Below are 14,876 nucleotides of genomic sequence, written 5' to 3'. Positions count from 1 at the left end.
TAACGCTGAATATTTTCCCGTCCCTTGCCTCGTCCTGGAGCTGGCCAGCCTAACCTGGGGAAGGTGGGCAGTGGGAAGGGTCAGAGCATCACCAAACACCTCGGGGAGCTGGGGAGGAGGGCACAGAGGCAGGGCAGGGCTGCGGGCTGGCAGCAGGACCCGAGGGGACCCCTGGGTGCCAGCGATGCCCGGAGGGAGGGCACGGGAGCCCGCGGGTCGCTGCAGGTGAGTGCGGCAGCGCTGCCAAATGCTTCGACGGAGAGGTTTTGCCAGCTGCGATGCCAGCAAGGGGATGGGGAAGGGCAAGATCCAGCCCTATGGGCAGAGCTGTCTCCTCCATGGCCCCGCTGATGGATTTTAAATCCTGCAGGTGAAGAGCTCAGAGCTCTGTCCGCTGCCACAAACGGGGATTTTGGGCAAAGCAAAGCAGAAGCGCCACTTTCAGCTCGGCACTCCTTTAAGGACCCTCTTAATATTTCTTTGATTGCAATAGAAGATAGGCAGTATAAAATCAAGGTGGGTTTTTGTTGTGTTTTTCTTCTCCCCCCGGCATGTACTAGATGTTTCCAAAAGCAAAAGGAATGATTATAAATGGAGGGGAATTGACCCAGAGGTAAGAAGTAGAGCAAGGAAAAGGTGGAAGTTCGTTGTGAGAACGGAAATGCTCAGAGATACATTTGCTAGGTTTGCAGTTCCTTTTAGTTCGATATTTCGCAGATGTTGACCTTTGAACTGAAAGTAAATATATTTTTAAAGAGAAATTGTATTAAATTAATAAGAGAAAGCATGGCTGTTTATTATCTTTGGGGACGGTATTTTTATCACTTTTCTTCTGCTTTACAACCATTGACCACCAATCTGCCCAGCAAAAATTTGTTTTGCTTAATTTCAGCCTCTGCTGAGAAAAAATAGGCTTTATTGGGTTTTATTTGCCTTACTAAAAGTGTGATTTCCTATATCTGAAAGAACAGGGGACCTGAGAAGGGCTTTTTTCAATCAGCTTTACTAAGCAGAACTTTGTTCTTTATCAGTAGAAATAAGGATTACCCAGTTATTCAGGAATCATCCGCTCCAATTACTTCCTGAGTTTTTTCATGAGTATCATTAGTGAAAGATTGTAAATGATGGAATAAGAGTTTTGAAAATTAAAATCATTAGAGGTCATTTTGCTGTATGGAGCATGGATGTCCATTATGAGCAACATGAAAGAGAGACAGAAGGGAAATCACAAAGCTCAAACAATAAAAATTGGATGCGCAAATGCTTGGTAAAAACTGAAACAAAACAGAAATTGTGATTCACTTTCCTTCTGAAATATATAGGCAATATTATAAATAACTGAAACAAAACAGAACTGTGATTCACTTTCCTTCTGAAATATATAGGCAATATTATAAAAAACATCTGAGCTCATTTGAACACACCAACAGAAATCAGTCATCATATGAAAATGCCTATTAAGAACAAATTCTCCAAGTTTGATTTTAAAAAATCAACAGTGATCACTGGAATCACTGGGGGAATAAGTAACCTGTCTTTTCACGGCCTTCCTTAAGTTGGAGAGAAGAATTACAGAGAATAAAACCTACAGCAAATAGTTTTGTTAGCTTTTTTTTCCTCACAGAAAAATTATATCATTCATTTGTTTTCAGATCAGAGTGTGTCACGGAAGAAGGCTCTTAAATATAGCTTTTCTTTTTAAATTTATGGCAGGTGGGACAAAATATAATAAAATATGTCTTTAAAAACCATCCAGATAATGCATGCTCCTTTTGCTTTGTTTCAGAATGCATGGGAAATGTTAAATATCACTGCTAGATCTAGTTGTGGCTTCAGGAGCTGGAAGAAACACTCCCAGGATCAGACAATGCCACTGTTGGGGTTTGTTTTTTTTTTTTTTTTTTTTTTTTTTTTTTTTTAGGTGTTTTCCCTTCTCCAATGCTGGTGGTAGAAAAACAGTTCAAAGGATTTTGACTGCATGCATGGTCTCCCTCTGCAGCCTCCTTGGGGCCATTTCTTTTGATCTGAGCAACAGCTGGGAAATATGGAAAAGCACAGGCAAAGCCCTTCAGGAGCTCTCCTCCTGTGAAAACCTTTGGGCTGCTCACCTCATCTCTCTCCTGCAGGAAGAAAGGCACAGCTGGCTGTTCCCAGCTGCAGACACAAGGAATGGATCATCCCATTCTCAACTCTTGGGGAATTTAAACTCCCTCTGCATGGCAAGCGAAGCAGAACTGTACTGTGAGAATTGCCAGTGCAAGGAGGAGAAAATCTCCATTTGTAGATTTTACATGACTGACTTGAGACACAAGTTGAATATCTCAAGGCATACTGAAGCCAGGCAGGAGCTGTCCAGAGCGATCTCTGAGCTGCTCGAGCGTTTCAGGAGTCCCCACGAGGACCTCAAAGCCATGAGACACAATCCTGACTGGGCAGACACAGCAGCTTTTAAACTCATCCTCCACATCAGAGAAGCCGTGCTCAAAGCTCAGCCAGGACCCATGAGCCTTCAAACCACACTGCATCAACATTTTGCTGCTCTGAGCTACGCCCTCTTCTCCTCAGAGACTGCACACAAGTGCTGGACAGATAATGTCAATCTGTCACTTTATTCCACCCATTATGAAGGAATCTCTTTCTTTGCCCCATTCCTGGGGGATTTTGTGCCCCTGGAAGCTACAGTGAGAGGACTGCATAATGCACAGAGCTGCCTGCTGCAGGAGGGACAGGAAAAGCTGCACAAGAAATCGAAGGAAATCCTGGCTGCAATAAGCCTTAAGATCAGTCTCTCGGTGGTCGCCTGTCTCATTTACCCCATCGTGCTGATGTCCTTCAAGCAAATGACAGACTGGATACACAATTACGCCAGGAACCTCAAGGAGAAGACAGAGGATTTGAAAAGGGAGAGGCGCCTGGCTGAGGACCTCTTGCACCAGATGCTGCCAAAGTCTGTGGCCAAGCAGCTCAGGAAATGCCAAAAGGTTGAGGCAGAAAACTACGATCAGGTTAGCAAATGGAAAGGATGTTGCCACCAAGGGTAGAGAAGAATTCCCCTAAAATGGCACCTACCTTGTCACAGTTTTGAGGATCCTGGGTTTGCGCCCAGCGCTGAGTGTGGATGGAAATCCAAATATTCCCCATGGGTCTTGGAAAGAGCTGTGCAATGTGCTAGGGAGCACTTGGGCTGATGGGGAAGGAAGAAGAGCTGAGGTTTCCAAATGCTTGTCTTTAGATGTCAAACATCCTATGCTGGCAAGTTGTCTTGGTGTTTGAGATCCTGCCCAGAGCAGCCAGCCAGCACCATGGGATCGTGAGTTCAGAGGAGCAAGAAATAAATCTCCTCCTTGTAAAACATGAAAAACGAAAGAATTGCTGCTGTCAGTGTTGAATTTAGCAGCTGTGCTGCACAGCCCTCAGCCCAAATCCTCATGCTACACTAATTGTGATTCTATTCTCTTTTTTTCCCTGGGCACCCCCTTACGTTCAGCTGTGAAACACGGTACTAAATGTTTGCATTTAATCTGTAGGTGTCATTATCAGAACAACAACCTGTAATTGCACAATTATAATACACAATAGTCATGACATCAAAAGTGCATCAAAAGAACCAAGGCAGAGTGAAAAGATGGCCCTTCCAGATTATTTGGTATTATTCAGCAAGGACAATTTCAGTTTAAACACCGACACAATTCAGACAGCACAAAGAAGAAAACGCTTTGCCAACAGCTGCAACACACATTTCTCTTCCTCAATTCTATTATTTCTTTTATAAGTTTCATTTTAAAGTGATTTTTTTCTGTAAATTACTTGATCATGACAAACATCATTTGAAGAGAAACAAAACCGAGTTAATATTTTCTGATTCGACAGGAGCCGAGACAGCAGTTGAGATTTTATTTTGCAGGGTTTTTTTGGGTACCTAGTCTTATCCCTATCACAGTTTAAATCACTTTTAAAGGAAAATGAGACCTTACTTCTATAAGAAATCTCTTGATCACTGCTCACAAGATTCAAAGCATTTGACTTGCAGTCTCCCATTAGTATGAGGTGTTCACAGAAGTGCAGGTGACAAACTTTGGAGATAGGAATAATTTTCTCTTTCAAAGCAGTAGAAAACAATTCAGAGCCAGAGCTCGCTAATTTAGGATTGTATCTATAGAGCTGTGCAAGACTGGTACTACGTGCAGCCTGTGCCTTAGGCTGCTGTGCTCGGGATTTCCCAAATCCCCAAACTCCCCAGAGGCCTCACTGCTGCTGCCTGGAGCCCTTGGCTTCATGCTCTCCCTCTCCCTGAACAGGTGACCATCTTTTTCTCGGACATCGTGGGGTTCACAAGCATTGCTGCCTCCTGCACTCCCTTGCAGGTTGTTGAGATGCTCAACAACCTGTACGTCTGCTTTGACACCAGGATTGACTCCTACGATGTGTACAAGGTGAGTACAACTCCACAGGAAAGGAGTCTGCAAGCTGCTGAAACCTTTCTTGTTTTCTGGTGAATATCAAATATAAATATATCAAATATATACTCCCCAGGCCAGGAGGCCAAAATCCATGAAATATAAGTCCCGCCCTCCTAGAGGGATTACACCACATTTTGGCAAGTGCTGGACAGCTAAAATAGATTTTATCCTGATTTTCTTTCCAAAGGAAAGCTCAGTGCCTGCCACTTAGTTACACGTGCCCCTTCCTATCAGGTGGAAACCATTGGGGATGCCTACATGGTGGCGAGTGGCCTGCCAGAGAGGAATGGCACCAAGCACGCCGACGAGATCGCCAAAATGTCCCTGGACCTGGTGGCGGCCGTGCGGCAGGTTGTGATCCCTCACATGCCAACAGGCAGACTGGAGCTGCGGGCTGGGATACACACAGGTACACAGGCTGAGGTGGAGGCAGGAGAAAAACACAACAGGGCAACAGGCCAGTGGTGTGAGGAGAAAGGAATTCTGTGTTTCTGTAGGAGCTGCTGCCTCCCCCCACACCTCAGGATCAGTATTTCTCCTGGTTCCCGCAGGAACAGGGAGGGGAAATGACTTTTGCCTGTTATCGGTGTGGAAAGATCAGGGAAGCAATTTAGTATTGGTGTTATCACCACTAATTAGCTACAGCTGATCAAATTGTGACTTCTCTCACTAGGTAAATACTGTGCCCCAGATGCAGAGAGTACTCCCAATTCTCACATTTCTCTGAGGATACAGAGTGACTGACAAAGGTGCTCACTGCTTCTTATCTCTTGCTTCTTTTTGGGGTCTCTCTGCCTTGTGTTTTCTCAGGCCCCTGTGTAGCCGGAGTTGTGGGGTACAAAATGCCTCGTTATTGCCTCTTTGGGGACACTGTGAACACAGCTTCCCGCATGGAATCCACCAGCCTGCGTAAGCGCCTCGGGCGGGATCGGGGCGTCCGGCCACACCTGCACCTGGGAGGCACTGCAGCGCAAGGAAAACCCCAAACACCCCCTCACATCAGGCACAGTGTGAAATAAGGTCTCTAGAGGAGGAGGAGCATTCTCTGGGACCATCCCAGGTCAGAGAATTAATGATCATCTATCTAAGGAAGAAGGACATCCTTGACCTGCCATCCCCACTGTCCCATGCACCAGTTACCAAACAGACAAGAGAAACTCTTGTGGATTGGTGTGGGCATGTAAAGTCACATCCCCTAATGCCAAAAGAGGAAGTGGAAACCCTGGGCTGATAAATGCAGGAGGGCTGGTGTGTGTTCTCTGGGACTCAGGGGATCGTTAATTCCTGCTCTGCTCTGAATCCTAGCACAGAAGATCCACATCAGTTCTGCTACATACGAAGCCCTTCTCACAGATGATGCATATGAAATTGAACTGAGAGGAGAAATTGAAGTCAAGGTAACAGTTTTGCTGTAACTTTACAACAATAAAGGCATTTAATGGGATAGGGAGGAGATGATAGATTTGGCCATCGCTCTTCTGTGAAGAGCGAGTCAACGTTTAACCACATCCCCAAGGTTCTTTTGCTAATTCAGTTGGAAGTGGCCACACATTACTCCTCAAAGTTGATGAGAAAGTGTCCTGTGTGCTTTGAAACGTGGCTGCTATGTCTGCACCTGCATGGAATCACATAAATATGGCCCAAAGTGTAAGGATTCCATCAAAGAAACATGGGTTTAAGGCTGATTTTAAACCCTTAGCAACACTGCCAGTGACCAGCAAGGCAGTGACCTCTGAATGGAAAAGATTATTAGCACCTAAACTGCACATAAATTATAATTCTCTCCCTGATCAGCAGCCTCTTGTGAGAGAAGAGAGAAAACAAATGGAGGTCAGGGAGCAGCTCTGGCCACAGTGATCCCTGCTCTGCTTCATATCCCATGAAAACTGCTGTTTTCTGCTCTCTCCTTTTCTCATCCAGGGCAAAGGGAAAATGAAAACGTACTGGCTTCTTGGAAACAAGAACTACAGTGTTCAAAATGACAGCCTGGTGTGTCACTGGAATCCAGCAATCTCCAAGAAAAAAAAGATGGAAAGCAGTCAGGGATCTGTCCAACAAGTAAGGAGGTGAACATCTGGCTGGGGGAACCTTCCTAGATAACGAGGCATCCACTACAGGCTGGGACATGTGGAAACTGCATCTGTTCCCTGGAAGCAGAGGGCTCTGCTGTGTGTAAAATGCTCCAATGGGTGTTTCTCTGTCAGCAGGCTGGTGTGGGAGCAGCTCCAGCTGCACGGAGCCCTGCCTTGTCCTGGGATGAGCTGAGCCCAGACATTCACACCCCACGGAGTTCCAGACCAGACTGGAGCCCTGAGAGTGTCACCCATGGAGTGAGCCAAAAGCAAAGGAATGGCTTTCACCACAGCTCCCAACACAGGCTCCAGGAGAACCTCCCTCCTCTGGGCTCACCTGCTTTGGGGGAGGGTGACAAAGGTGCCCATTTAGAACACAGGTCACATGGTACTAAAACAGCATGGAAAAATGAGCTTCTTCCAGGTTTTGTAGCTGAGCTGTGACAGTATAAGAAGTGACTAGACTGCTCCAGGCACACACAGCTCCTTTAAATAACATCCTCTTTCTGCTCCTAGGCAAACACAGTTGGTGTTTTTAGCTGGTGTGTTAATGTGGGAACCTAAAACACCAGTAGAAACTTAGGAAGGTGTCTCAAAACAAGGAGAAGCTACGAAAGTCAGGTGGGGTTCCACCAGGAGCATGACTGGTTGGTAGAAGATGTTCAGCAGTGTTCCTCTTTCACTTCACTAAAGCCATTCCAGATTTATTCCTGTAGTGACACAGAATGCAGCCATCGAAGTCCAGAGTGGTCAGGGTGCTTGGAGACCCTGACGCATTACAGCAAGCTGCTTATTTCAACTTGGCTTTTACAGCTCCCCAGGGAACCACAGCTTGAAAAACGTGTAACTGTAGAAAGTAGGAGAGGGAGCAGTAAAATCCTGATGGTGAAGGTAATAACTCTTTTTTACTGTTGTTTTGGAGATACAAATGAAGTGAGGACAACTCTGAATTGCTTCTAATAAGTTTCTGTAGCACTTTGTCTTTGCAGCTCCTCTCCCCTGCAGTAGAATCTCCTCTCCATACAGGTATTTTTTTCCATTATCAGTCTCCTGGGGGCTTGTGGTGAGGCAAAGATACAGTCCAGTTCTGAGGAAAATGCAAGAAAGACAAGCTGCTTCTCCCATTGAACGGAAGTTTGCTTTTCTTTCTTTGTTGGAGGAAGAGTCTCTGCAGAGATGAGCAGCAAATTCCTCTTCTATGTACGACTCAGAGAAATCAAAGCAAACAGAATCACTTCCTCATGCTGGCAGTTGGTAACTTTGTGCAGAGTTCAATTCATTTGCATCTAATTAACCCCATCCTGCCTGCTGCCTTCTTTTAGCAATTCCAGGAAGAGGGAACAGGAGCACAAGCCTGGCTCTTCTCCCAGATGACAGGTTCATGTAGAGCATAAGAGAGATTTAGCAGATTAAAGTTCTTTCTGAAGGAGGCAAGGCAGTGCTTAATGGTTGAAAAAGGCAACCCAAATGAAGGTGTGAATTTAAGGGGAAGCCAAGCTTGAAAAGCTGCAATTTGTCTTGGTTTTTAATAATTTCTTGGCCTTTGTTTTTAATAATTTCCTTTTTCCTAAAATAAAGTAGCTTTATGAGTTTCAAAGGAAGCTGGTTGGAGTATCTCTTTGTCATTCAATTGACTATTATAAGAACAACTGAAAAAGCTCATATAAGTTGATTCCTTGCAGAGTCAAAGCCAAGAGCCGTTTCTTTAATCAGGTCAGAGAAAGTCACTGCAGGAGTGTGTGTGTGTGGCTCCAAGCTTAACCTGAAGTAGGAGCACTGAAGGTCAGCTGAAGAACGGTTTGGTTTTGTACATAAGTAAATAAAATTGGGGGCTGAAGTCCTCATAATAAATGGAACATGAATATTTCTACATGAGAAAGAATGAAACACTGAACCAGCTCCAGCACTGGTGTTTTATGAATCAAGATCAGGTGCTATTCTGAAAATATATTCACTAGTTCAAGCAAGAAATATTTCAGGCAAATTCAGTGGTTCAGTTCAGGCAGGACTTTACATCAGTGGCCAAAATGATCACTCCAGGCTTACAACTTAATAAATTACTAATTACAACTTAATAAATCTACCTAATAAGGTACTTTGCTAATCTCAAGCACAACTTTCCCTCCCACCTCCCCAAATCTCAGAACCTGTCTACATGGAATATTTATGTGGGTGCAAATACAATTCCATTTCTGTTAAAAGGTACCTGCAAGCACGTGATTCAGAGTTTTCCATTAAGGTAGCTTGGAAGTTGCTCCAATATAAATCACATTACAGCACGCTGCATCCTGGAGAGCCACTTCCAAACCAACCAACCAAACAAACAAACCAAACTACAACAAAATCCCTCCTTTTAAAGTCAGTCTCTTGAATCCAGGGGGATGGAGACATGGTGCATTTTGAAGATGCCTGATGATGATATAACTGGAGATGTATGGAACCTGCACAGGTGTGCTCACACAGATTTAAACACACAATCCCCTGTACTCAAATATATATAAATCTAGGCTGATGTCCAATATTGACATTGAGAGGCTGGAATCTTTTCATCTGATTCCTGTCAGCACTCAGCAAGTGGGATCAAATGTGGAAGAAAAAAAAAAAAAACCAAACCAAAACCAAAACAAAACAGGAAAAGGAGAGACAGAAATAAATGTGGTGGAAGAGCCACGACTTTCAGCTCAGTGAGGGAAAACGTCTCAGGTGCACAAATCCCTTCAGAGCCAAGCATGAAAGGAACCCCAGGGAGAGGGACAGCTGGGTCCTGTGGGCAGCTCAGAGACACAGCAGCCCCATGCTGCCTCTAATTGTTATGAAAATCCCGGGTCAAGATCAGAAGCAAATTATTTGCATGGAAAATTAAGCCCGTTCTGATCTTCATCTCTTCTGAGGCTTCAGTGTGGATTTTTAAATTAGAAAAAAATGTGTGTGCTTGATAGATGGCAATTAGGGTTTATTGATAAAACTAGCTTTGGTTTCAACTCTGAGCAGTCCTTTTCCCTTCCTCAGGGAAGAAGGAAATGATGTTTTCCTTGCTATGCATGTGGCTGATGCTTTGACATGGTGGTTTTGTTCCTAAAGATTTTTGTGGGTTTTATGCCTGACATAAAGCAAGGCTTGGACTGGATGAAGGTTAAGGCTGCACCAGGTTTCCTGGCTTAATTCTAGGACTGAGTTTGGCACCGTGAAACATTTTCTGGATTAAAAACCTTGCTCTGGATCAGGCTAAATCAAAGTCTCAGGTTTATTTCGGAGGTTCTCAACCTAGCCAAAGGCACAGAGACACACCTGCAACTAGAGAAGTCCTGCAGGGATAAACATGTCCAGGTCCAAGTCTGGCAGACGAAGTTCCTCCACAGCAAAGGTTACACTGCATTTCCATAAATATCAGACGGGATATTTTACCCATCCCGCCTCCGTCACAGCGCTGAGACACAAATGGATGGGATTTGGGAAGCAAAGCCTGGGGGATGAACCGCCCGGCTCGCTCGCCAGATGTGCACAGATGTGCTGGAGCCTCCCGAGGCAGCAAACAGCACTTCCCAGAGCGGCCGCCAGCGGGCGCTGCGAGCTCGGGACTGCGGGCTCCGCTCCGTCGGGTTCCCGCAGACGGATCATCGGCAAACAAACTCATTGGGACGAATTATTTTGGTTATTTTATGAAGAAAAAAAATTCTAAATAACTTCCAGAGGAAATACATAATAATAATTTATAAGGAAAAGGAAACATTTTAAAGGCTTTTGAATGGCTAAAATTGTAAGAAAAAATATTTTACATAATAATGGGAAAATTATATCTACCCTATTTAGCAAAATGGCTATGGTCAGAGGCAATCTCTGTAAAGTGTCTGACATAACCTCACTGCTCAGAGCAAAGTCAACACATATGCAGTTTGGTTTTGAAAATATATGACATCTTTCTAGCACCCTTCTACATCAGATATTTAAACTAAATAATATCCATGATATCACACAGACACAGAACCACATAAGGGGAAAGGGAAAAGGGAAAGGGGAAAGGGAAAATGGGAGAGGGGAAAGGGAAAAGGGAAAGGGAAAAGGGGAAAAGGGAAAGGGAAAAGGGAAATGGGAAAAGGGGGAAAAGGGAAAAGGGAAAAGGAAATGGGAAAAGGGAAAAGGGAAAAGGGAAAAGGCCCTGGGACAGCCAGGACTGTGGGCACACACACAGACACAGCCAGGGAAAGGAGATGGGATCTCACTGAGCCATCACAGCATTTTCCTTTCAAGATGAAGGACAGAGAAACCAAAAGGCCCAAACAAATCTTTGTTGACAAGGCATAAAAGGGAATGTGCCCTCGAAACCAGAGAGCATGGAAAAGGAGAGGAAGATTGATAACATGAATTAGAAAACAGCATATGCATGTTCTGGAGTTTTTGTCAGCTTTCAACGGGGTCCTTATTCCCAAATCCACTAGTAAGTCACCCAGCCTGTGGGCTCTGCACTGCTTCTCAGGGTGTTACGAAGTTGGCTAATAAAAATGTGTCAAAATGAGAGGAGGGTAGGAAGCTGGGAACCAAACTAGCTCATTGAAATCAATCAGTTTGACAAAGTGACATTTCAAAGATCCTGCATGGTCCCGCTAGAGAGGAGAGCAAATGCTATGCAGCCTGTGCAAGAGTTGGGCAATTCAGTTGCTCACCCAGGGTGGGTAAATCCTATCCCCCAAGTCCCTTCTGTCCTTCCAGCACCGTGCTGGTGTGCCCCCAGCTCCTGCTCAGCACACGAAGCCCTACCACCACATTTGTTCTCATCCACTGAAGCCCAGCTGGGGCCAGGGGTTTGACCCTCAGAATATCCAGTAACACCAACCACTTTTCGTTCACCTGATGCAGGCCAGCACTGTTTGAGGCCTCAGCTGAACGGGAGCAAGCTGGGCAGCTGCTGTGGCTGACAGCCTTCCACCCTGCAGGGGCTGGGCCACCTCACAGAGATCTGGCAAAGCCCTGGGGATCAGCCTCGGGGCTGCTGCTCTTTGCTTGAAGCTCTGCTCAGAAAAAGCCCCATGGGCAAGACAGGCTGGGACCCCGTGAGATCCTCTGGGACTTTTTGTCTTTTTCTATTTATCCTTAAAGACCACTGGAGACTGCAGGGAGTCCATCAGCTGACCTCCAGGTACAAGGGGTTGCTTAATTACCAGGTCTAAAGGAACATAAGGGATCCGTGTGTCACTCCCAAGAGAGCAACATAAAGACAGCAGCTGCCTGAAAACACATTTTCCTTTCTTGTTTAGAGAGTTCTTTAAAGATGTGGGTTTTTACACTCTGCTAATTAGAACCAGCAGATCAGGCTTGCATTCATCATTCAGTACCAGAGCTTGCATTCACCTCCATGGAAACTGCAAAAGGCAGGAGCATAAGTCCCCAGTGGTTTTGTGGAGTTTGTGCTCCTTGTCCTCATCTCACAGTAATTCCTATTTCTCCTGTGTTTTTCACTTGTTCTCACAGCAGGTCACTGCTGCACGTGCCCTTCAAGGACAGCACAGCCAGAGAGGGACTGACGTCCCTGTGGGATCAGAACAAGTCTATTGACTCCTAGGCCAGGGCTCACCCAGCTACACCCCAAAAAAGAAAGGATTGTGATTAGGGCAATTGTTCTAGGCACACCACGGAGGACACTAAGCCCATTTCTTGCACTTTTCAATGTCATAACGGGCTGCAGCCAGTCCAGAAAACAAGAAGTTCTTTCTATTGCAACGTCCTTGAAATACAGAACAACTCATTCGGATTGGATCAGATCCATGCAGCTCTGTGATGTGCATCACCTGAGTGCGGGCCTGTGGAACATTCCTACCCTCACAGCTCAGAACGCCTCCAACAGTGACAGCAGCCTCTGGCACAGGCTCCTGCTCCTTCCTAGGGCTCACAGGCCTCAGCTCTGGACCCACGAATGAGGGATTTTGTTTTTAAACTCTCAAGCACACGCACGAGGCAGGAGAGAGCGAGAACTTATTTCAGGAAGGTGTTTGTGGCAGGCGGGTTAAAATTAGACGGCTTGTTCCTAAAAAGACTGTGCAGAACGACAAGGGCTTGGCAGGAGGCTCTCCAGCGGGGAATGTGACACAGGAAGCGCCTGCATTTGGCAGTGATGTCACCTGGCTGCTGCCTGGAAGGGCCCTGGGAAGCTCAGGATGGAGCACTGGAACTTGTTCAAGCCACTCTGTATCTGCAGGCCCTGAGTGCGGGGCAGGGCACAAGGCAGACGTGTCGACAGCACCCACCGCCCTCAGATAAGGGAAACTGGAGCCAGGACACAGAGCTGGTATTCTTGCACTGTTTGTGAGGGCCTCTTCAGCAAAGTATCGGCCTCCTCTTCCTGTCATACCCCCTCCTCTTGCTGCTCCAGGAATTCCTGCCCTCTGAGCTTTCTGCCTTCCACACGCCTCAGCAGCACTTGTGCTTCACAGCCTGGGGCTGGCAGGATCATTAGGGAACAAATTGGTGGGCACTGGGCCTAGAAAAGCTCAGCCTGGAGGGTCGGGATGTTTCCTTTCCTCCGTGAAGGTACTTGCTTTGAAGCTGTGCTAAGGAGTACCAGATGGAGCTCTCGGACCTGCACAAGCAGAGATCTGTTCTGAGGTTTAAAGTACAAATGGTAGAGTGATTAGGGACGTGCAAAAAACAGCTCTGGAAAGCCACACACTGTTACAGAGGGGAAGTATGAAAGTTTCTGGTCATGAGGAAATTACTGAGTACCTGCAGAAGCTCTCACTCATTCTTGCCTCTGTGACTGTAAAGATGCACAGAGAGCAACCTTGCTTTGTGCCACAGGGGTGCATCACACACACATTTTTGCAGGGGAGAAATACAAAGAGCTGCTTAGACTGCAGGCCAGATCATCCAAGTGATGCACATTTCCCCTTCTCAAAGCAATACTCAAATCCTTGGGTCAAGCCTTGTCATACAAATGTAACTGTATGCTCCCCCATACAATTACAGAATAAAAGACTTAAAGCAGCTCAGTCTTCATTTGTGACCCTGCTCTCAATACTGGATGCAAGGTGAGAGATGAACAGAGTGAAATGTGCTCTACCAATACAGAGAACAGAGCACCTACAAAACCAGCAGCAAGAGAACATGAGACCTATCTGGAGGTCAGGTCTGTTTGAACTTTAATGAAGGTTTCCTGTGCTGTGGGCAAAATGAGCCCAAATGACCCAGCCTATGAACTTAAAGGTTCATCTTGGCTCTGACTTCAGTGATCAACCTATGGAACCTGGGACAAAAAAAAGCCCACTGAGTAAGACCTCACAGATAATTTAGCTTATAAACCTCTCTGACTCCCTTTTAAATTTTTTTTTTTTTTTAACTGACTAATCTTTTGCCTTATATCAGTTAAAAATAGTTGAAACGGTTCAGTTTATGAACCAATATTTTTAAGGATTTTTGCAAAACACCATTAAATTTTCTAGAATATATAGTTTGCTGTTTTTCTCCTATTGCTACCTTCTTTTCCTGCCCTTCCACCCCCCCCAAAAAGCCATAGCCATTAATATATTTGTCTTTTCTCACTGGTAGTTTTGATATATCTGGAGGGGAATTACGGTTGTAGCTGTGTTTGGCTGTGAATTACTGTGTAGCTGTGTTGGGACCCAGAATTCATTTTAAGCCTCCTGACATTAAATAAAGGTCAGATTTGGAGCAGTCGAGCTATTCAGGCCCATATTCCCTTCATTCCTCACCGTGTGAGAGCAGCTCTGCTTTATTAGAGTGTCATCTGGAGGATTTGCACCCTGATTCACCTCTGCCTCTCACAAACCATCTCTCTGCACTAAAATACCATCATGTGCTAAAGTGTGAAAGATCTCTTTGTCCTATTAGACTTGTCAGGTGCATCTGACCTATCTAGGCTAAAGAATGTTCATTCTTCCCATGGCCAATATTTTAGGCCTTCTTGGTCATTTCCTGTTCTGCTCTGGGCTGAGATATGATGTCATGGCTCACAACGGTCTTCACACTTCAACACCATGCAAAAAATGTGCTGTTATCCTCGGGGAGGTGACAGGGTAAAACAAATCCTCTTGGTCAAACAACACAGAAGTTATGTGAAGAATCTCCAGTGGGAAAGGGATACTAAAAACCTTTTCTGCCTCTCAGGTTCTGTGGCCTCTGTCTGTGCAACCCATACTGATGTGTTGGTTTTAACTAAACAGGGCATTTAAAGCCTAGGCAACTGTTCATAAAGCAGGGGTTTTTTTCAAAGATGTGTTTTGAGTGCAGAATTGAAGGCCCTTTGAAGGGTTCTCCCATGTTTCAGAAAGCACTGAAGCACAATTTTCATAAAAAGCAGATTGTGTGGCTGTATTCTTACCCCACCTTTCCACTA

The sequence above is a fragment of the Hirundo rustica genome, chromosome 22 (assembly GCF_015227805.2).
Source record: "Hirundo rustica isolate bHirRus1 chromosome 22, bHirRus1.pri.v3, whole genome shotgun sequence".
Taxonomy (NCBI): domain Eukaryota; kingdom Metazoa; phylum Chordata; class Aves; order Passeriformes; family Hirundinidae; genus Hirundo; species Hirundo rustica.
Note: the sequence above shows the minus strand (reverse complement) of the source record.